Source organism: Piliocolobus tephrosceles, chromosome 2 (assembly GCF_002776525.5).
Source record: "Piliocolobus tephrosceles isolate RC106 chromosome 2, ASM277652v3, whole genome shotgun sequence".
NCBI classification, from domain to species: Eukaryota; Metazoa; Chordata; class Mammalia; order Primates; family Cercopithecidae; genus Piliocolobus; species Piliocolobus tephrosceles.
In genome coordinates, this window is record NC_045435.1 from 15015288 (window position 1) to 15039688 (window position 24401).

The 24401-nt window shown below is 36.0% G+C and overlaps 1 pseudogene; it reads right to left on the reverse strand.

Moving 5' to 3' along the window:
- Positions 1–4281: 4281 nt before the first annotated feature.
- LOC111545143 lies at positions 4282–4623 on the reverse strand (annotated as a pseudogene).
- Positions 4624–24401: the final 19778 nt, after the last annotated feature.

The following is a 24401-nucleotide window of genomic DNA, read 5'->3' on the forward strand; positions in this document are numbered from 1 at the left end:
TTTTCTAAATACACAGTCATGTCATCTGCAAACAGGGACAATTGGACTTCTTCTTTTCATAACTGAATACACTTTATTTCTTTCTCTTGCCTGATCGCCCTAGCCAGACCTTCCAACACTATGTTGAATATGAGTGGTGAGAAAGGGTGTTCCTGTCTTGTGCCAGTTTTCAAAGGGAATGCTTCCAGTTTTTGCCCATTCAGTATGATATTGGCTGTGGGTTTGTCATAAATAGTTCTTATTATTTTGAGATACATTCCATCAATACCTAATTTATTAAGAGTTTTTAGCATGAAGGGCTGTTGAATTTTATCAAAGGTCTTTTCTGCATCTATTGAGATAATCATGTGGTTTTTGTCTTTGGTTCTGTTTATATGCTGGATTACGTTTATTGATTTGCATATGTTCATCCCAGGGATGAAGCCCATTTGATCATGGTGGATAAGCTTTTTGATGTGCTGCTGTATTTGGTTTGCCAGTATTTTCCTGAAGATTTTTGCATTGATGTTCATCAGGGGTATGGGTCTAAAATTCTCTTTTTTTGTTGTATCTCTGTCAGGCTTTGGTATCAGGATGATATCAGGATGATGTTGGCCTCGTATAATTAGTTAGGGAGGATTCCAGCATTGATGGTCTTTACAATTTGGCATGTTTTTGCAGTGGCTGGTACTGGTTGTTCCTTTCCATGTTTAGTGCTTCCTTCAGGAGCTCTTGTAGGGCAGGCCTGGTGGTGACAAAATCTCTAAGCATTTGCTTGTCTGTAAAGGATTTTATTTCTCCTTCACTTATGAAACTTAGTTTTGCTGGATATGAAATTCTGGGTTGAAAATTCTTTTCTTTAAGAATGTTGAATATTGGCCCCCACTCTCTTCTGGCTGGAGAGTTTCTGCCGAGAGATCTGCTGTTAATCTGATGGGCTTCCCTTTGTGTGTACCGACCTTTCTCTCTGGCTGCCATTAACATTTTTTTCCTTCATTTCAACTTTGGTGAATCTGACAATTTTGTGTCTTGGAGTTGTTCTTCTCGAGGAGTATCTTTGTGGCGTTCTCTGTATTTCCTGAATTTGAATGTTGGCATGCCTAAGTTCTCCTGGATGATATCCCGCAGAGTGTTTTCCAACTTGGTTCCATTTTCTCCGTCACTTTCAGGCACACCAATCAGACGTAGATTTAGTCTTTTCACATAATCCCATATTTCTTGGAGGTTTTGTTCATTTCTTTTTACTCTTTTTTCTCTACACTTCTCTTCTTGCTTCACTTCATTCATTTGATCTTCAATCGCTGGTAATCTTTCTTCCAGTTGATCAAGTCAGTTACTGAAGCTTGTGCATTTGTCACGTATTTCTCATGTTATGGTTTTCATCTCTATTAGTTCTTTTAAGGACTTCTTTACATTGGATATCCTAGTTAGCCATTCGTTAAATCTTTTTTCAAGGTTTTTAGTTTCTTTGTGCTGGTTACATAGTTCCTCCTTTAGCTCTGAGAAGTTTGATTGACTGAAGCCTTCTTCTCTCAAGTCGTCAAAGTCATTTTCCATCCATTTTGTTCCATTGCTGGTGATGAGCTGCGTTCCTTTGGAGGAGGAGATGCACTCTGATTTTTTGAATTTCCAGCTTTTCTGCACTGCTTTTTCCCCATCTTTGTGGTTTTTTCTGCCTTTGGTCTTTGATGATGGTGACGTACTGGTGGGGTTTTGGTGTGGGTGTCCTTTCTGTTTGTTAGTTTTCCTTCTAACAGTCAGGACCCTCAGCTGTAAGTCTGTTGGAGATTGCTTGAGGTCCACTCCAGACCCTGTTTGCCTGGGTATCAGCAGCAGAGGTTGCAGAAGACAGAATATTGCTGAACAGCGAGTGTTGCTGTCTGATTCTTGCTCTGGAAGCTTCATCTCAGGGGTGTACCCCACTGTGTGAGGTGTGAGGTGTCCGTCTGCACCTAGTGGGAGATGTCTCCCAGTTAGGCTACTCAGGGGTCAGGGACCCACTTGAGCAGGCAGTCTGTCCATTCTCAGATCTCAACCTCCATGCTGTGAGATCCACTGCTCTCTTCAAAGCTGTCAGACAGGGGTATTTACCTCTGCCGAGGTTTCTGCTGCTTTTTGTTTAGCTATGACCTGTCCCCAGAAGAGGAGTCTACAGAGGCAGGCTGGCCTCCTTGAGCTGTGGTGGTCTCCACCCAATTCGAGCTTCCTGAGGGCTTTGTTTACCCACTTAAGCCTCAGCAATGGTGGGCGCCCCTCCCCCAGCCTTGCTGCTGCCTTGCAGTTAGATCTCAGACTGCTGTGCTAGCAATGAGGGAGGCTCCATGGGCATGGGACCCTCTGGGCCAGGTATGGGATATAATCTCTTGGTGTGCCATTTGCTAAGACCCTTGGTAAAGCACAGTATTAGGGTGGGGGTTACCCGATTTTCCAGGTGTTGTGTGTCTCAATTTCCTTTGGCTAGGAAAAGGAATTCCCTTTCTCCTTGCACTTCCCAGGTGAGGTGATGCCTTGCCCTGCTTCAGTTCTCGCTAGTTGGGCTGCACTCGTGGACCGGCGCCAACTGTCCGACACGACCCAGTGAGATGAACCCGGTACCTCAGTTGAGAATACAGAAATCACCCGTCTTCTGTGTCACTCACACTGGGAGCTGGAGGCTGGAGCTGTTCCTATTTGGCCATCTTGGACGCACCCCCCAATAAAAGTCTATTTTTTGTTTTGATTGTATTTGTAATAGTTCTGCTCTGATCTTGGATATTTCTTTTCTCCTTGTGGGTTTCAGTATAACTGGTCTTTGTTTCCCTAGCTCCTTAGAGTGTGACCTGAGATTTTCTATTTGTGCTCTTTCAGACTTTTTGATGTAGTCATTTAATGCTATGACTTTTCCTCATAGCACCACCTTTGCTGTATCCCAGAGATTTTGATAGGTCGTATCACTATTTTCATTCAGTTCAAATAATTTTTAAATTTCCATCTTGATTTTATTGTTGACCCAATGATTATTCAGGAGTAGGTTATTTAATTTCCATGTATTCGGATGGTTTTTAGGGTCCTTTTGGAATTGATTTCCAATTTTATTCCATTGTTGTTTGAGACCGTGCTTGCTTATAATTTAGATTTTCTTAAATTTATTGAGACTTGTTTTATGGCCTATGGTCATGTGGTCTATCTTGGAGAATGTTCCATGTGCTGATTAATAGAATGTATTTTCTGCAGTTGTTAGATAGAATGTTCTGTAAATATTTGTTAAGTCCATCTGTTGTAGGATATAGTTTAAGTTCATTGTTTCTTTATTGACTTGCTGTCTTGATGACCTGTCTAGTGCTGTCAGTGGAGTATTAAAGTATTAAAGTACCTCAGTATTATTGTGTTGCCATATTCCACTTTATAGTCATATGTCTATGATGCTTTAAACATAAGCCTATTCATATGCCAGATAAACTTCAGAAACTCTTAATGTCTCTATTACAAAAATTCTGCCTCTATCCTTACATAATTAGGTTGATTAAGAAAATTAAAGGCCACGGGCTAGAAAAGTGATTTCCATAAATGCAACAAAAGGAAATTTTTTCCAACTACCTCTATGCAATGGGAAATCTTTTTTATAAGCATCAAATCAATTTCTTCAACTGTACAATGTATTCTAATTTGATAGTTTTCAAATATAATATAGTAACCACAAAATGCAATAAAATTAAGATAATATAAAAACAGAGTAAATGGTATAATTCTAATAATGACTAAAATAAAATATTTATTACTAATTTTACAATCAGTATATAATTATATATTTAAATTTCACTTTACATATGTAAGATCACTGCCAAGGAAGTTAACCATAATTTCAAATTTTATCACCAGCCACTTGGGCTATTTTATCACATTTGAAAATATTGAAATAGTGATCTATAATTTTTTTGACAATAATAATTAAGGACCTTTTCTTCTTCAAGGTAATCTTAAAAATTAAATGATAAATTGAACATACTACCAAAAAACTTTACTTTTTGATTATAGCCTCTACATTGAAGATCTTTCAGAATTTTTTAAATTAATTTTAAAATCTTCCCATGACCCCTCTGTTGAAAGAAATATCATCTTTGAAATAATTTGTGTGAATATTTACAAATCAAAAATTCATTCACAAGACCGTATTACCATAATCACTAATTTTAACAGTCTTCTAAACATTTTCTATATCACTTTGCCTGATTGTAAAATGTCAGTAATATGGATACACTCTTAATATAACAGAATATTTAAATTACATCCATTTCCCATCAACCCACCAAAGTCATTCAGTAATTATATTGGACATTTCCACTGATGGGCAGGAGGCTCTTCCACTAATGGCTTCCATGTTTTCCACTACATCATTTGTCTTGTGAGACTTAGTTCATTTTTACCCAGGAGAATTATCTCTTTTATTTGGCCACCTTCAAGTTGGTCTTCTAATTTTTGAACATCTGATTCCACTTTGACCATAGCCAGCTTCTCATTAGTAATCTGTTCTATATATTTTCTATATGCTGCATTTTTTGGGATTTGTTCAAGAACATCACAAATATTTGTGTGGAATATTCTTAGCTTCTCATGTGGACTCTTGCATACCGCAAGTCCAGTGGTCTTCTTCAGCACACTCGCCATGACAGACAAAAATGTATATGAAGTTTGATAATCAATCCAACACCTCTCAAATTACATCATGATAAACTACTTTTTAAAAACCTGAATAATTATAACATAATACTAAGTAATCTTAATAAATGATTAAATGCTACAATTTAAGAAAACATTCAACTATAAATTATAATCAAAACATTACTATAGAGAAAAATAGGATATCTAAAAAATTAAGCAATAAAATATGGGATAAAATAACACCATTTTTTTTAGGTATTAGTAAAATTTGAAAGAGAAAGAAAAGAAAGAAAGAAAGAGAGAAAGAGAGAGAAAGAAAGAAAAGAAAGAAAGAAGGAAAGAAACAAAGAAAGAGAGAGAAAGGAAAAAGAAAGAAAGAAATTTGTTTTCGTAATGATAAGTCCATTTTTGTCAATATTTTCAAACTGCTGTTAGGCACAATACACACAAGATAGTGCCCTATATTCACAAAGGCAGTGCATGTCTGCTTGTTTATTTTAAATATTTTCAAAGGTTTATGTATTAAGGTGACACACATTTGCACAATTGCATCAGAACATAGAACATTCATATAAAAAATATAATTAATGAAGTTTTAACATTTCATTTATATACTCTAGATGAATGCTGTCTGGTATAAATATAACGCACACCACAAATGTGAGCCACATGCATAAGGTAAATTTTTTTCATTAGTCATATTTTAAAAGGTAAAAAAGACACAACATTAAATAATATATTTTACTTAGTCAACCTGTCTAAATGTTAACATTTCAATCTGTAATCAATATAAAAGTATTAAAAATATATTACGTTCTTTTTTTTCATGTCTGCAAAATCCAGTATGTTCTATATGCTTGCAGTTCTTCTCAATTCAGACTAGACACGTTGCAAGTGTCCTATCCGCATGTGGCTAGTGGCTACCATATGGAATGGCACTGCTCTAGGCCAAGTTAATTCATAGGGATAATCCATTACTTAAAGAATAGAAGTAATTCATCTATAAAGCAAGTGGATCTTATAAATTTGTGTGTGAAAGAATGGGTACATGTGAAGAAGTGTGATTATCTTTATACTTCTTTAGGTTTTTGTAAATATATTTTTATATTGTTTTTCCCTCCATATAGAGCTGAAATTTTATTAGCTAAAAGATCATATAAGCTAAAAGATCACTGGAACTGTTTTGGCTGTTAGCCCTATAGTTCTGGAATCTCAGGGGCAGCCCTGCCCCCACAGCTGTACTCTGCATTGCCTTAGTGAGGCTGTTTGTGATGACTCCATCCCTGTAGCAAGGGAATGAGCTGTCTAAAATGGATAGCCTCACCGCCCAGGCAGAGACTTGCTACAGGGCACACTAGGTGGAGGTAGCCACGCCCTCACAGCATTTGCATTCTGCAAGCCTGCATAGTTAGTGCCACATGGACTTTGGCAAAGTTAATAGCTTATGCCCTCTGGAGTGGAGGTTCAAGCTGCACCTGGGTCCACTTGAGCTATTACCAGGGTAGCTAGGAAGCACTACACCAGAAGGCAGAGAGCAAAGGTTTGAGAAGACTCTGGGCAGTGAGCATAGAGGTTCCTCGTGTGCCCTGGGCCTCTCCCTGGAAACCATTTTGTTCTCTGGAGTCTAACACTCTGGTCCTGTAATGGGTGAGACAGCCCCAAAAGATCTCTGAAACATCTTTGGGGTCATTGTCCTGAAAATTAGCATGTGGATTCCTTCTATTCATAGTAATCTCGTTGGCAAATGGTCTCTTGGCCACACCCTTGGCTTTCTCCCCGAAATGCCTTTTTGTTTTTTTTTTTTTTTTTCCTTTACATGGCTAGGCTGAAAGTTTGATAACAGTACATTCTGTTTTCCTCTTAATTATAAAATCTATCTTTAAACTGTTTCTCTCTTCTCATGTTTTAGAATACCCCATTAAGGGAGGACAAGCATGATCCTGATACTTTGCTGCTCAGAAAATTTTTCTGCCAAATATCTTAGTTCATGACATTTAAATGCTGCCTTCCACAAAATCCTGAGATATGGATATAATCGATATAAGTTCCTTGTCACTTTCTAACAAGGATGACCTTTCTCCTAGTTTCCAATACGATATTCCTTATTTCCATCTAAGACCTCATATCCATATTTCTACTAACATTCTGTTCACAGTCACTTAAGTAATCTCTAGGAAGATTCAGCTTTCCCTACAGCTCTCTCCTTCTGAGCCCTTACCATCTTCATCCTTAATGTTCGTGGCAATGCATGCTTTTTCCACCGTTCACTTCAATTGCTACCTATTACACAGTCTCTACCTATGACCCAGTTCCCAAGCAACTTCCACATTTTTAAGTATTTGTGTGGCAATATTCCACTTCTTTGGTACCAGTTCCTATCTCAGTCTGTTTGTGCTGCTGTAGCAGAATACCTAAGACTGGGTAATTTATAAAGAAGAGAAACTTATCTTCTTAGGATTCTGGAGGTTGGGAACTCCAACTTAAGGCACCTGCATCTGGTGTCTGGTAAGGGCCTTCTTGCTGTGTCCTCACATAGCAGAAGGGAGAAATATAAGTTAAAAAGCTGGACAAAAACACCTCATGATGCCTCTCTTAGAAGGGCCTTTGTCCCATTAAGGAGGGGGGATCCCTAACGGCCTACTCATCTCTCAAAGGCCCCACTTCTTAATACTATCATATTGATAATAGTTAAACTTTGGAGAGGACACATTCAAACCATAACGCTTGTGGTGTTTGTTTCCAGTTACACCCATAGTTGTCTATAATTGTAGTAGGCAACAGGAAAGAATTTGAGAATTTTACTGTTGTGCTGAGTCATATAATTATTTTTCCCACGTCTGATGTGTCCTCCCAAAGTTTGATTTAGCTCTTCTGCCTCATTTCCTCTGTTCTGAACATTAATATTAGGAGACTGCAATGGTAAAAGCTGGCATTAGTTACAAATAGTTATTTTCATGTTCGATTAAATTATGTTTATCACGTGGTTTGTATTTCTTTGTTCTCTTGATTTTACTAGCTTTTTACAATAACCATATATAACGCTATAGTCAAAGAACAGTAAATGTTATTTTTTAAAACAATTTAGTACATTCTAAAAACATTTTCTTTTTTTCTTTTTTTTTTTTTTTGAGTCAGAGTCTCACTCTGTCACCCAGGCTGGAGTGCAGTGGCCAGATCTCAGCTCACTGCAAGCTCCACCTCCTGTGTTCACGCCATTCTCCTGCCTCAGCCTCCCAAGTAGCTGGGACTACAGGCGCCCGCCACCTCGCCCAGCTAGTTTTTTTGTATTTTTTAGTAGAGACGGGGTTTCACTGTGTTAGCCAGGATGGTCCCGATCTCCTGACCTCGTGATCCGCCCGTCTCAGCCTCCCAAAGTGCTGGGATTACAGGCTTGAGCCACCGCGCCCGGCCAAAACATTTTCAATTATTCAATAATACAGTCTTAGTTTGTAAATATCCTCTTCTAAGTCTATGATGAACCTGGTAAGATTTTGTTTTTAAAAAGACTAAAACAAAACAGAACTGCTCTGATTTTTTTCTAACCCCTTATGTCTGGCCAGGTGTTTGGAAAGGAAGCTTTCATGGATATTCTTTTCTAGAGTCCCTTGCCCAAGGATTGAAATCAATGAATTTAGTTGCCTAAGGTCACAACTAGCCTGCAATTACTTGAATTCTTATTATTCCTTATTTTTATCCTAAAGTTGCACTTTTTATGTTTTGTTTGTATGGCTGATTTGAAAAAAAAAAAATCACACCTAACATTACTGAAACTAATTCTCTAATTATAAGTCTATATAGCCTTTACTCCTTCAGTAAGCCAAACAGTCCATTTTCCAACTGGGTTTTTTTTTTTTTTTCTAATGCCTTTTAGTTGGAAGAAAAAGAGCGGTACATGCCATCAGTTAATGGGCTTATTAAAATAATTCCTACTTACACAAGCATAATATTTTAGGAACTTTTTATGTGTCTTTCTTCTTGTATTTAGGTGTCTTATGTGGCCTATTTTCCTTTCACAGTTTGTCAAAGTAAAACCTTTAAGATACACATTTGATTTTATTTTAAACAATCTTTCCTCTTTTGTTGCAGACCAGATTGAGTTTGTAGATCCTTTGAAATAGTCTATACAATGGGCGTTCATCCCTCCCCTCCTTGAAAAGAACCACCGTTCTACCTAGTTTGAGAAACACCCCCTTAGAAACCACCTACATTGACAAACATATCTTTAATTATATAATACGCAAACACAAATCTTAGTTTCACACAGAACTTATTTCACTTTCTGTGGTAAGAGAAGTAATTCTGGTATCCTTGCTATTTTATCCAATAGTAAACTAGCTTAATTTGACTGAGAGAACGTGGTTTCATCAGAGATAAATGTTCATTTCTTAAAATCTTTTTATTTAATAGAAATATTTGCACAGTAATAAATAATTTACACTTGATTCACACAAGGTTTTCGTAGTGCTAAATTTTTATAATTGTACATTTAAAAACACTTGGCATTTTTGTGCTGATTCACTTAATCAGTCATTTAAAGTACTCAGCATTGTGCCAGGTGCTCCCTTAAGTGCTACAACTTTGCAGTAAAGAAAGCTTTCTTTGTTCCCTGCCCACATGGGGCTTAGGGACAAATGACTAAGAAGGATGTTGATTGTATGATTAAGGCAAATAATTATGTAATTAAATTTCCTGTAAAGAAACCTCCAAGCACTATTTAAAAAGTAATAGGAGGACTAACTTGGACGTTACACTTAAGCTGAGATCACAAGAATGAGTAGAGATTGTCCAAGATAATGAGAAGCAAGAATATTCTTGATTAAAGGAATGGCATGTGCAAAGCGCATGAGCAAGAAGAAGTGTGACTTGATTGAGAAATTGAAAGAAGGACCAAGTCATTGAAACTCATTAAGTAATAGGTGAAATGGTGTGAAATAAAATAAGATCATACTTTCTAAAGCTAAATGTCTTGCTCCCAAGATCACCTTCCACAGTTGTACTTTCTTACTGACTCCTGATACCTCAACCTCTAAAGAATCATTAACCAATGATTCCTGTAAGTACATATAAAGCTCATCTTGCCATCACACCTTCGATCATGTACTTAAGTATTCTCAGTTCTTCCCCTTCCTTCTCATCTGACCCTGACTGCTGTCCATCTTCCAGGGAACAAAATCCTCTGCAAAATCCAGGTCAGACCCACAGCAGGTTGAAGAAGTTTTCTGATATCTTATCCCTCTCCTTAGTCTTGCTATTGCTTTATTGCTCTCTCAGGTTTTAAAACTACATAAATTTTTAACTCTGTGTGGTTCACTCTCTCCTTATCTTCAGAAAATGATGCCGTTTGTAACAGAAAAGATAACACACATCAGAGATAGTTGATTTCTGGTTTCCAGAAATCAATACAGAAAGCCTCCACATGAAAAGAGTGGGGATGTCACTGGAAAATATAAGCAACTATGTATTGTAAGCATATGCTTCAAAAATCATTTACCCGAATTCTTGCCTTCTACCAGACTAGTTCTTTGGCAGTATTTTGGACGTCTAATCATTCATGGCTCGGAGTAGATATTTTGTTCACTGCTTGTGATTAAATCTCCCCACGAATCTGTTTTCACCTTTGTTCTCATACTCTGTTATTTCTTTCAAATGGGCTATACCTTCAGATTTTACTCCTACCTCTTTGAAATCTTTCTATTCTCTGATGGACAAACTACCTAGTTCTTTACCCTCCTCCCAGAACATTCTTGCTGCCCACTGACCTTAAGTAAAACCTGGCTCTTCACCAGGGATATAACTTCACCTTCTCAAATACAAAATGCTCTCTCCACATGCCTTACCCTGCAGGCAGAGTGACATTGCATCCTCCTCTCTTCGCACAAAGATGGACAGATCCAAATTTCTCCACCCTGTTAACTAGAAGCCCTTTGCCTCCTTTGAGCTGACATGACCTCTCATCAGACCCCTTCAGCTATCAGCTGCTTTGCACTTGCTCCCAGATTTCCTCACCCTAACTCCTGCAATGATTATGGATTACTTACTGTCCAGGAGATTGATGAATTTGACTTTCTAGTCTCTAACTTTTCTACTTGCTCAACTACGGCTTTCACCACTTCCCACTACCTACTAATCACTTTTATGAGCTGCTTCTTTGTTCGTCCAATTCAAATCCCATTATCCATAATTTTAAACCATTCTTTTATCTGTGTCCACAACTTTTTTCACTCCTCTTTCTGACAAAACCTATCTGGGAAATCTCAACCCTTGATAAATTCAACCTCACCCAGCTTACTGGGTAGTGATTAAAAAAAAAAAAAAATTAACTGTGCAGATTAGTGCTATAATAGCTTCATGATCTTCAAATTCATTCATGTCTGGCCATGCTGTGATCTTTGTCTGATCTGCTTACTCCCTCACTTTCCGAGGTGATTATTCTAAGTTCCTTTTTCACTCAAACCTCTGAGTATAACTGCTCTATTGTGTCCTATAACTTTGCTTTCTGCTTCAAAACAAAGTAAAATCTATTAGCAAAGAACTGACAAACTTGCAACTACAACTGTGTCTGCGCCTTCCTTAGTTCCTCTTGCAATAAAACCTCTATGGCTCTTTCTCTCACCTGTTCTCTGCATCCACTCCCTTCCTACATGCCCCTGAATACTCCATCTTCATTGTCTTTACTACCTTTACTGTCTTCATTATCTTTATTGTCTTCAACTCTTAACATACGATTTATTCCTAAAACAGAGTAACCTTATTTTCTCCTACAACACCCCATATTTCTTAAAATTATTGTCTCTAAAGTCACCTGATGCCCTTGCCCCAATCAAGTGGAAAATTCTTAGGTCTTAATTTACTCAACTATTCTTTCTTATCGCAGTCATTTCCATTGACTTCCATAACATGAAACTTCCCTGGGTGCCTTCAATTTTTTGTTGTTGTTGTCTTATTATACAATTGATTAATCTTGGGAAAATTTACCATTATTCACTATGCCTTGTAAATAAAATATCTACATACCAATATTCAATATAATATTTAATAAATGACAACACATCCATATTATTTATTATTTTTGATATCTATTTTATTCTTAACTTCATTTTATTTTACTTAAGTTTAATTTATTCTACTTATTTCTAGCTTCTTGTATTTAACACACTTGTCATGTATATTTTCAGCTGTTCTTTTTGTACTTTAAGGCTATAGGTTATCCTTGGTTTGCCACCTTTTAATGCATCCTCAGGCTTTGATGACTGATATGTTAATTGACATTTTGTAGTAAGTGTTCATTATTTTCTTTTTTTAAACATTTATTTTAAGTTTAATGGTACAAGTGCAGGTTTATTACATAGGTAGACTTGTGTCATGGACTTTTTTATACAGATATTTCCTCGTCCAGATATTAATCCTAGTACCTATGAGTTATATTTTCTGATCCTCTCCCTCCTCCCACCGTCCACCCTCCAATAAGCCCCAGTGTGTGTTGTTCCCCTCTATGTGTCCATGTGTTCTCACCATTTAGCTCCAACTTCTAAATAAGAACAAGCAGTATTTGGTTTTCTGTTCCTGTGTTAGTTTGCTAAAGATAATGGCCTCAAAAAATAACAGATGCTGGTGAGGTTGTGGAGAAAAAGGAACGTTTATACGCTGTTGGTGGGAATGTAAATTAGTTCGGTCATTGTGGAAGACAGTGTGACGATTCCTCAAAGACTTAAAGACAGAAATATCACTCAACTCAGCAATCCCATTACTGGGTATATACCCAAAGGACTATAAATCTTTCTGTTATAAAGACACATGTATGTGTATGTTCATTGCAGCACTCTTCACAATATCAAATATTCATTAGTTTCAATCTTATTTTCTTTCTTGCTTAAGGGTTAACTATGAGTATGCTTTTTAAGTATCCCCAATATATGAGGAAGGTGATTATTTTTATTTTTGTGGCTGAAATTAATTTAATTTCAAATATGTTTTCCTGTTTTCTTCCTATTTCTATGTTCACTTCTCTTCAAATGCATCTGAAAACTACTTCATCTTCTCATTTTCATTTATACTATCTTTGAAATATTAGACTTTGGCATGTTTGTGTTTATCTGTAGACTTCCCCTGAATGATATATTCATTTTCAAATCTCCAATAAATATTTCTGAATAAATAAAATCTTTAAAATATTCAACTCTGAAATGGTTGAAAAAATCCCTAGACAGATTGACAACACAACTTTAGTCATTGAACTCTTATTTATTCAAGAATTCAAATATTCAAACATTATATTAATTTTAGTCCTTATTTTGATGGCACACTTTTAAAAGTCAGCATAATGATTTCTTAAATATTCAAATTACGCCCCTTAAATTTTAAAAAATGGCAAAATTAATACCCTTACTTAATAAGCTATGGTTGAAAACAAAAATGTGGCTATACCTTTTTGAAATCATATTATACAGTTACTCCTAGTCACATAAATAGAGACTTTGATATTTTTATTAACAGATAAATGAAAAATTTCAAGGCTCAGTGGTGTTATTTCTAACTATTTACCCACATTTTTTGCCTGAACTATAAAATGCAAAATTGTGGTAACTTTGAACTACGGCATACAGCTCGGGAATGAAAAGAACCCATTTGGTGTATAAACTAAGAATTAGATCATTTGTCTCAAAGTGTTATCAAGGGAAATCTCACATCATCTGGGGTGATCTAAAAAAATACAGATTCCTAGATGCCAACCAGACTAATATAACAGAGACAGCTGGAGATGGGGGATGGATGGTGGAGGATGGGGATGGGGATTGGAATGGGGATGGGATCCCGAGACTCTGCATTTTATAAACTCAATGTTTATTCTCATGCATCTTTACTTTAAGAACCAATAAAATAAATAAATGATTTTCTGGTGAGACAAATGTGCTTATTTATATTTCCAGAACATATACTGTTCAAGTCTTCGGTTGCTTTATAAGAGTTCTTTCTATGTTGTAAGGAGAAAATTTAACAGAAAAAGTAAATATCTACAACTTAAGGAATAGTTACTGGTTTCTATATAAGATGGAATATTATGAAAAAATTCAGGTATCAAAAGTGTCTTAATGCTGAATGCTTAGAGTTTGTTTAAGTATTAGACAGCAGTGCTCTCCAAACTCGGTATGTAGAAAATTCATCTATGAAGCATATGAATATGCAGATTCAAAAGGACTGGGACAGGAAGGAGATTTTGAATTTCTAAAATGTTTCCGGGTGAGGACACACTTTGAGTAACAAAGTTATAGGAAAGAACTGGCTCACGGTGACATTTGTAACACTTAATAAAGTTCCTGTATCATTGCTCTTTCTTTTTAAATATTCTTCAATTATTTCCGTTCAGCAAGATTAAAAAAATAGAATCTTTGATTAAAAGAAAAAATACCAATGAGGTGTTTCTGAAATTCTTCTTGATTTTGAAAACCTCATTGATAACATCTTACTTTTACAAAAAGATGCCCGTCTCTACTTATGATGTAATACAATATAATTAATTACTCAGCAATGAATATCACTATAATATTACTGAGAACAAAAACTTCAGAAACACAGCACAATGCACAAAATTGTTTTAAATAATTTTGCCTGTAAGGAGTAATATTTTTAATAGTGTAATCTGAGAAAATGCACAGCAAAAGTGAAAACGTTTCTGAGGAGTCAAATGTAAAACAGCACTTTTAAAAAATGAATCCCAAAAAATAATCTTACTGCCTAAGAAGTATTATCTTCGCAATATAAAAGTTTAAGATACAAACATAAAAACTGAATAATCTGGGAGTTTGAGTTTTTTTTCCAAATGGACAAAAGTGGCTAACATATGGGAGTGTTCAGATTTGAGAGGAGTTCAGGCTATTTGTGAGAGCTGAAGTATTAGAGATTCCAACTACAGTAGCTGAGGCTATGTTTGGAGTAACCAGAGAGATTGGCTATTATTCAAACTAATGACACTTTTAAAGGGTAAAGGCCCTGAAAACCCAGTAATGCTGACTCATAAGCATACATTTGTTCTGTGCTTCTAAGGGAATTAGACATGCAATTCCCATTAACATTAACAGGAGACAGAAGTTCTATATCTAATTTCCCTCTCAGCAGGCTGGAAACAAACCCCATAATTTGGAGGATTTGCAGCTTTACGCAAGCTACATTGTGATCAAAAATTGCATATGATGAAATGGAAATGATGGAAAAAATGCCTTATCCCTAATTTTAAATGACCTTGTGTTTCACAAAGCATCTCAGGCAGAAATTAAAATAAAGAACAGTTGTACTGGAGAGTAGCCTTTATTCTTAAACATGAGAGTTACAGCCCTAGTGTCCTGATCTATTAAAAATGGTGAATTCAGCTTGTTGAAATGACACTTTGAAAATCCGTTTTGTGTGAACTATACAATTTTGTCAGTAAAACAGTTCAATCTGGGTTTACTGCCTAGAGTGGAATATAATGATTAAAAGAATTGCAACGCTTCTCTTAGAAAGGGAAAGGCCATATGTATATAAAAATACTGAAGATTCATTGCTAGCACTGTTATTTTAATTGACATCTGTGGTCCTACTTTTGCAGAGTTGCTCATGATAGAGGAGAGTTTTTTTTTTCCTTTTTGACATGGATAACAATTATAAAAAATGCACAGGACTCATTGAAAAATAGTGTTAAGGCAAAAGTTAATATTACTCTGATATAATTATGTGAGCCAAAAGGAAAGGCTGTCACTGGAAAAAAAAAAAAATGAGATACTTGTCCCCTTAACTCCATTGTTTAATAATAAACAAATTAATTAAAAACTAATCATTAGTTTGAAGAATAGTGTGTAGGAAAATTGGAGTTCAATGCCAACTACCTCAGATTACAGAATCAAATGGCAAAAATTACAATTGTAACTTAAATGTTTTTCTAGGCACAAAAGAATTCCCTACATAATATATTGGAGGAAGGGGTGGAAAGGGATAAGATTAAGAGATACTGACAATAAAACAGACAAAATCCAAAAAAGGGGTATTTCAAGAAGGGAGTGGTATAACATGTCGACTACTGAGATTTTGACAAATTCTGGAGTATTTTTTTTTTTCTCTCTCACTTCTCATCCTCACTAATTTCATATCTTCTTCTTCACTCACTCATCACTCTTACAAGTAAATATTATTTTTGTTTCTGCATTAATTTTCCCCCTTTATTTTCTTGTTGTTGTTCTTTTCCCTGAAGAAGTGATGAGCCTTCCAGATTGATTCCTCATTGATATGGCTCTTTGGGGCAGTCAGGAGTGTTTCATATGCTCATTTTCCTTCTCCCACAATCTGATCTGGAATTACTCAGACAGGAAATTTTGGAATTATAATTACAAGAATTTCCCAGCTAGTACTCTCTGCCTTCATTTTCTTTCTGTCCCAATATTTTATCTACTAGACTTATTTTTCAAAACGGTACTTTGATCAAGACATTTGCTTTTCCAGAATGCTTCTACTCCTGGCCATTAACTAACGGCATACTATAAGCTAATTAACCTGGCCTTTGGGTCATATCACAAAGGGATCATCTGTAGCCTTTCTAAGTGAATTCTCTGTGATCATGCACACACATCTCCTACTTCCAACAAAGTGGACTATTCCTGCAAAAGTGCTCATGGTTTCTCTCATTCTGAGCCTTTGCCGTTGTCCAAAGCCTTCCCGTGTTCTTGAGTCTGATGTGACTCCTCCTGAATCTTCTTGCACTCAATTTTTACTTTCATTTCAAGGCACACTTTTCATTATATTACGTGTATTAAGTTAACTGCTTTATTCCTCCTATTGGACTCTATGTTTACGGAAGGCAGAGATGGCTGCCTGGTATTGATATTCTCTGCATTTTCTAATACAAAGCCTGGTAAATAATATCCACTCAATAAAGATATATCCTTTTAAGGTACTTTTTATTTTCTAAATAAGGCTAAATATTCAAAACTTATTTATTAGGTTTATGAAAAACTGTATATTTTATATAAAGATATAATGATTTATATAAAAATATAAATGATTCATTTAGAAAATCATCACTGAAGTCTTGGTTCCAGGAAGAGGACCTGGTGGATAGTAGGCATATAAGTATAATTTATTAAATGACTAAATGAATATGTGATTAAAACTCACTTCATTCCCATCAAACTGATTTTTATATCACTCACAATTTGTGCCTCTTATTTCCAAATACATAATTCTGGCCAGTCTGATTAAAAAAATGTAAGCATATATGTGAGTCTTCCTGACAGATAAAAGCTAAGCAGCATGAAAAAAACAAAGGATGAGAAAACTTAAAAGAAAAAGTGTTTCTGTTTGTTACTATGTGGACCATTTATTAGTATTACTAAAAATTTTGATGATGTTGATGATTATATTATCACCATTTCTAAATTTAATGTTAACTAAAACGGGTTCATCAAAGTGTTCAATAAAAAATTTTAATTGTGAGGAACATGTGAAAAAGTGTTTCTTTCAATCATGTTATGTGCTGTAAGACCACCAAATTAGAAGGTATATTATTTTCTATGAAAAAAATACCCATTGTATGAAATGTTTTTATGTAACACATCTGGAGATAGGTATCCACTGGGTGGGGTGAAATTTCCTGTAACTTCCAGCAGTGAACACCAGTTGGCACCATGTCACTGGGACTCTACAGATATTCTGAAGATGACCTCGTGGCTAGAAGCACTCAGGAGAGATTTTTTTTGTTATCACCCTTTCATGCTTTGAAATGCAACAGATTTATTAAAACTCTTAGATAGAGCCATAAAAGAACTTCATATTATTTTACTAGAGTCACAGAAAAGGAATCTAAAAATAAAATTTCCTCTCTGCTCCTGGGGTCTAGCCACTTCATGTAGCTTTGTGATTTGACATCACAAGAAATTCCAAGGGAGGCTGTGCAAGCAGGGAGGAAGCTGAGGTCAAGGAGCAGTAGGTTCTGGACCTGTGCTTGACTTACTTTGATGATCGTATTTGTTATATCAAATGGAGCAGAAAAAAAGAGGCTCTCCAATGAGCATAAGAAGCTACTCTTGGTTTTAATTCACTCTCTTTGATTTCCCTCAGCAAAACAGATTAAAGATGGGTCTTTCTTTTCTCTTGGTGTTTCTCACTGTGGTACTCACTAGGAGAAAGAAAGAGCTGGCTGTAAAGGGTTCTTTGTCCGGCATGGTCTCTTTAACTACCGAAACATCTTCCAGGATGAAGTGCTGAGGCGTTTGATGTTGGCTGAACTAGAAATCACTTTCTGTCAATCAAATGCAAACCCAGTAACTGGCAGCCTAGTTATGAAAATCAGTCAAAATGATATAGAAAGAAAGAAAAAAAAGGTCCGCATTTTAAATTCAGTTTTGAACTACCTTACTCCATTCATTTACATAAATATTTAAGTGCCAACTGGAAGAAATCATTAAAACAGCTCAACTGAAATGAAAAGGATTGTTACGAAGGGCTAGTCTCTAGCGCCCAGAGCACACACCTCCCAGGGCGCACAATGCTTAGAGTGCAGAAGTCACGGCCCGTTCACCTATTAGTTGATAATGAATGTTGTAGCTGATGTTTCCAAATCAGCAACCATTGCCAGCCCACAAGAGCAAACATGTTTTAACCATATGTTTTACATGGTACAATCACTCCATAAACAACTAGTGCATCTAATGCCATGTATGTGGTATTAATACAACCTGAGGGTTGTGCTACAGAGAGATAACACATTTCCCAGCTTGTTGGAGGCTCTAATTCACCTCTTATGCCTCACAGCACTTTCCAAGGAGTGTGTTATCTGGAAGTAACACACCCTTGGCTTATGCCTTATTGCTTAATTGTAATCCAAAAATTTCAGATCCAAATAATTACCAACCCAATTTGCCAATACCCATTGTAGGCTTTCTTACTTAAGTGAGCAATTTTAAAATATGTGAAAGTTGTTTTGACCTAGAAGAAAGAGATTCCTTTACTCCTTTTTTTATAAGTATCCATGGTGAGCAGAGAATACTTGGGAAGAAAAGCTGAGAATCAAGGAATTGGACATTTCTACAATTTCTGTTTTTAATATAGGCCAGCTTCATATCTACCTACATTTCATAGTTTACATTTTCTGCTATATCAAATGAGGCGGGCAATGCATATTGTTAGCACTATATTTGGCAAAGTAGACTTTGTTTGCCTTTTACTGGCAGATGACAAGACTGAGGCAACTCCATAGGTTATACCTCTAAGATGCAATTTTGTCTTTCATCTACCCTTCTATACATAGCATTTATTTGTACTAACAATGCTTTGGTACACCTTACAGTGTGATCCTCCCTCCCCACCCCCCAAAATGAGTAAAACATCTCTCAATGCCTTGGCTTAGTAGTATTACTTCTCTATTTTGCCCAAAGCAGAGTTTCTTAACCAGATTCTCTGCTGCAAAGAGTTTTCTCTGCCTCTCATCCTACCTACAACTGCCGGTCATTGTTAGAAGCACAGCTCCGTCTGTGTCATTTGGATTCTAAAAACAAAAAAAAATCTTAGGTTGCTATTCTTCTTAGAATCAATATCTTAAATCTTTATCCAGAATTGGAAGTTCTAAACTCTAGGACCTCAGTCAATTTCCTCAAATGGCTTCCAGTGCATCACCCTCACTTACCTCATGATTAAACTAAACTCAAAAAACGTGCTGCACTCGCCGTTTGCTTTCCAACATCTGTGTTTTCTTGTGCTGTTTCCACTTGCATGAATTCCTCTCCCCATGGCTTTGAATCCAAATTATTTTCCACTTCTCATTTTTTAAATCTTAGTTTCACGTATTTCTAAGATTTCCAGACTCCTATCTGATTTGTTCTCTACCTCCACACTGTCAGACTCTATTGGACGCTCATGTAAGCAAATGAATTGCAGTAATTTAACGTTTCACATGTAGTTTGAGAAGTGCTATAATAGAGGCAGCACAGGGGCAATAGGTGCCCAGATGAGGGTTACATAACTCAATCTCTGTAGTCAGGGAAGGCTTCCTGAAGGAGGTAAACTTTGAACAACAATTGAAGGAAGACTTTGAAAGAGAAATGGTAAGGGCTTTCCAGGTGGAGTGAACACTGTGCACTGCTGGTCCCAGATCATTTTTGTGTGTGGTGTCATTGGTTCTGTTCAGAAGCTGCCTACATCTTTCCTGTATTCCTTTGACAGTCTTCCTAAAGCCATTCCAGCTGCCACATTACAATCAGAGAGCTTTTCATGGAGGTTGAACACAATTACTTTAACCTCTGGTTCCTGGACCTTTTCCAGCTTCCCTACACCCATTGGAAGCATTCATGCCTCAGTGCCATATGCATTTTATTTCATCTGAATGACATATCCTTGCCCCGATTCTTCATCTAATTTTATGCAGTTCCTTCTTGTACTTCACAAAGCAAAATCAGTTGATCCCTACTCTGTGTTCTTACGCAAGCTGTTTATCCTTTGATCATAACTATTCCCATTTTAAAGCCAGATGGGAATATTTCTTTATGCACCTCCAGTGGCTGTCAGGTTGTCATTTCGTGTGTTGTCTGGCTCACAAAACATTCATTTCCATATTTTCAGACTCTGCTAAGAGAACTCAATTCCATGATTTTTATTTTCTCTATTAACAGTATAGCATGATAGCTAATGAATTTTTAGATAATATTTAAACTCTATGAAAATAAAGAGAGAAAATTATCTGACTTGTATTGCAAGCTACTATGATTCTCTCTCTCTCACACACACACACACACATGCACACACACACACCACCACCACTGTCACCACCAACAACAATATTAATAACAGAAGCAAATGCTAATAGGACATTATTTTACAGATATGGCAAAAGGTATAGGGATTAAGAACTTCATCTAAGGATAAGCAGCTTGTGAAAGATAAAACCAATATACACTCTCAGGTCTCTCCTTCCCCAAGGCTATTACCCGTGCCTTACAGCACACAATATTTTAAAAGTTATTTTTATTAGTGTTCCATTTTATAATATATTTGGGGTTCTTATTGTGTCTTACTTTCCTTATTTCAAAAGCATCCACTCTTCCTTACTGTAGACAGGAACGCTTCCATGCCACCCAGATTATGAAAAGGAAGGGGAAGCATCTCTTTGTGTTCTTCAACTTTATCATGAAATTCATCACCTTATAATTAAAGAACAGTTTTATTTATTATAAAAGTTTTGGATATTTGAAGCAGTCTGTTTCAAGTCTGATACAGAATAGATTTTTATCCAGTTTGTTTAACTTTGGATGGCAATTTCAGCCCCAACTCAAATCATGACCTCTGTTAGTTAGGGTTACACAACCTCCTGTAACAAGTAAACCCAACATTTCAAAGGCTTAAAAGAATAGAGATTTACTTCTTGCTCACAAAGGGTGTTCATCCTGTCAGTGGAGTAGTGAATCTCTGTGCCATATAATCATTTAGGCTGATGAATGCCCTAGGCATTAGTATCCATCCAACAGAAAGAATAACAGCATGGAGAAGCACAACTTATTTCTTAAAAGCCCAGGCTAAAAATTGGAAACACACTTTAGTTTGCTATCCTTTGATGAGAACTAGTCATGTACCCTTATCTGGATGTAAAAGGGGGCTGAAATTTTCAAATACTGCAGGTTCTGACGCTTATAAAATGCTAGAGCTTCCTTCTGGTGTAAAAAAGATACAAATTATTAATACAGAATGACATATAAGGCTTTGAAAGAGCCTTTGGCAGTGAGGGACATTAAGGCCTAAGCATTACTAGTGTAGCAGCTAGTCAGCATCTAGAGGCTAAAAGAATATAGCCTCTGGCTTGGCAGCTACCATCCAATGATAACCCCTCTATAAAAGGAGAGAACAAGAACTTGGTTATTGTACTTGTTGTAAGACAGTTATTTCTCTCTGCCTTACAAATTAAGTGACAATCCCTAGAAAGATAAGATATGATGTCAAATAATATCCATTATCATCTATTATTTATTAATTAAATCTAATAACATAACAAGTTTTAAACAATTATAATCAAGATTCTAGAATTTCGTAAAGCTAATTGAGCTCTGGTCAATCTGATTTTATTGTGTAAAATAAATTATCTAAACAGAGTGATCATTTTTTGTTTGTTCGATGCCAACATTATTTTGAGAGCCAGAGCTTTCTCTGACATATATTCTGAAAAGGAGATTGGATGCTGAATTTTAATCAGAACTATTATGTCCACGGAACTACACTGCACCATCACTTAAATTTATACTCAGTAAATATTACACAGTAAGTAGTCATTCTAACCTGTTTGCATTTATAGCTTCTTAAGGGGTGTGTGTGTGGGGGGGGGGGGGGGGGGGGGGGGGGGGAGGAAAAGAGACTTAATAAGATATTTCAGACAGTAATTTTACTGCAGTGACACAAGTATTTGAACAGCCTGGACTGTGAGTGAAAAAAGCCCAGCTTTCTTCAGTGGCTCTGCTTTTCCTTGTGGTGAAATGTTACTTACCTGCCCTCTGTCTGTAAAATGGGAACATTAATATTTACCCTGCTCACTTGAAAGGTTTCCATACAAACCAATCACATTGCGGCACGAAAAAGCATTTAGTGGTGATAAAGTACTCAACAGACGTCACATATTACTGGTTATGATAATCATGATCATAAAAATGATAAAGTACTAACCTTGTTAGGGAAATTACATACGTAATGTCCAAGTCAGATATTTATGTAAAAGTTCCCCACTCACTAATTAGGAGATTTTGAACACGATACATAATTTTTCCATGCCTCAGACTTCTAAGAGGATCATTACATATTATACTATCTGCCCCGCAGAGGCGATCTGAGGATTAAAGGAGAACATATAGAGTTTAAAAGAGTACCTGTATATTCATTAGATCAAAAACTTATTTTGAATACAAACTTGTTTTCTTTCAAAATCACCTAATTTGTTTAAAGACAGCTCAAATCCAAATTTTATGATGCTAACTCTATTGACACATCTACTTTAAACAATCCCTTATTTTCTATTAACGTTGGTTCGTTGCTAAGATAAACTCTAGCCATATTTCTTTGGGAGGATGAGTGCAATTTGGAATATGTTGATATACTGAAGAATGCGGATTCTGTGGTTTTTGAGTGTGAGAATGAAATGAATACAACTTCAAAGTATCTTTATTACTAGTCCCATGTAAATATATCTCTACATCCATTTCTTCTGGTTTCTGAAACACTGATTTTTTTTTAAAACAATGTTTTCTCTATCAAGCCTCATGAAGTGTTTTTAGAGAGCATTATAAATTCCATAATTGTTTTGAAAATATGGCAATAATAGCAAAGGCAATTGTTCCATATTTGTTCAAATTCTCTTGCTGGAAAGTTGTTTTCTCTTTGATTTATGCCTGCCCTTTGTAATTTCATGTTTTACAATCTCTAATATTCTCATTATTCTTTGAATCTTTTCAGCATATTTCTATTATTGGACAGTAGAAATGCCTGAATGTTATTATTTTGTGAATTATTAATTCAGAGTCTTCACATTGCATTCGAGATATAGCAGAGTGATACAGGAGGGTATGTTATCATCTTGTTCCCATATTTACAAGTAGGAACAACTGAGAAAAAATTAGACCTAAACAAATTCAGGTGATGGTTGTAGAAATAGCTGTAACTCCTTCATTTTGTTTTTATTTACATATTGATATTTTATTAAACATTGACAAATATACATTGTAGTTAATTTGATTTATATTCTGAAACACATTGTGAAATGCAATTCAGAGTTCAAGTTATTGATTGCTTGTTTTATATTCTTTTCTTTTAAATTACTTTCTAACAGGTACATTTCATTATCAGTCACGGTAAGTGAATTAAACAATGTGTAAAGGCGTTCCTCTGTGTATTTTTATCTATAAAAATTTTTACGCCATTTTAAACTTGAGTCAATTTCATGGATCATCTCTTCTATTGCTTCCTCATTGCACAGTCATAAGAACAACACTTTTTTTAGTGTACTGTTGAGGATTACTTGACATAACGCTCTTAGCATAGGGAACAGAAGAGTCAATGTTCTGTAACCTTTTTTGCAGGGGGGCGAGGATGGGGGACAGAGTCTGGCTCTATTGCCCTGACTGGAGTCCAGTGGCGTGATCTTGGCTCACTGAACTCTACCTCCTGGGCTCAAGCAATTCTTGTGCCTCAGCCTCCCGAGTAGCTGAGGCTACAGGTGTATACCACCACCCCCAGCTAATTTTTGTATTTTTTGTAAAGATGGAGTTTCACCATGTTGACCAGGCTGACTTGAAAACCCTGCGCTCAAGGGATCCACCTGCATCAGCCTCCTAAATTAGTGGGATTACAGGTGTGAGCCACCACAGCCAGCCTATTTTTTATTTTAATAATTTTCAATATTGTTGCAATTTTAAAACTTCATATTGAGGTAAGTACTCCAGGAATTTTATTTTAGGAGAACCTAAGAATTAAATAGAGAATATAGTCGCAGCAAACCTTAAATCATTTTGTTTTTTCTGTGTTCTTTCCATAACAAAAAGTACTAATCTTTGATGTCATAATATATACTAAGAACTCTCTTCAGTGCTTCACTACCTTAGTTTATTTAAGTCTTTTGAGAGATCGTGAGGAGGTATTATGCCCGTATAATAAATCTGAAAACTGAGCTACAGACTGGTTTGTAACAATAAATGACAATTCTTAGTAACAGAAATAATCAGACAAATTATTTGTAATAATTAGCTATACACATAGCAAATGGTAAAACATGGATTTGCAATCGTGTGTACCTA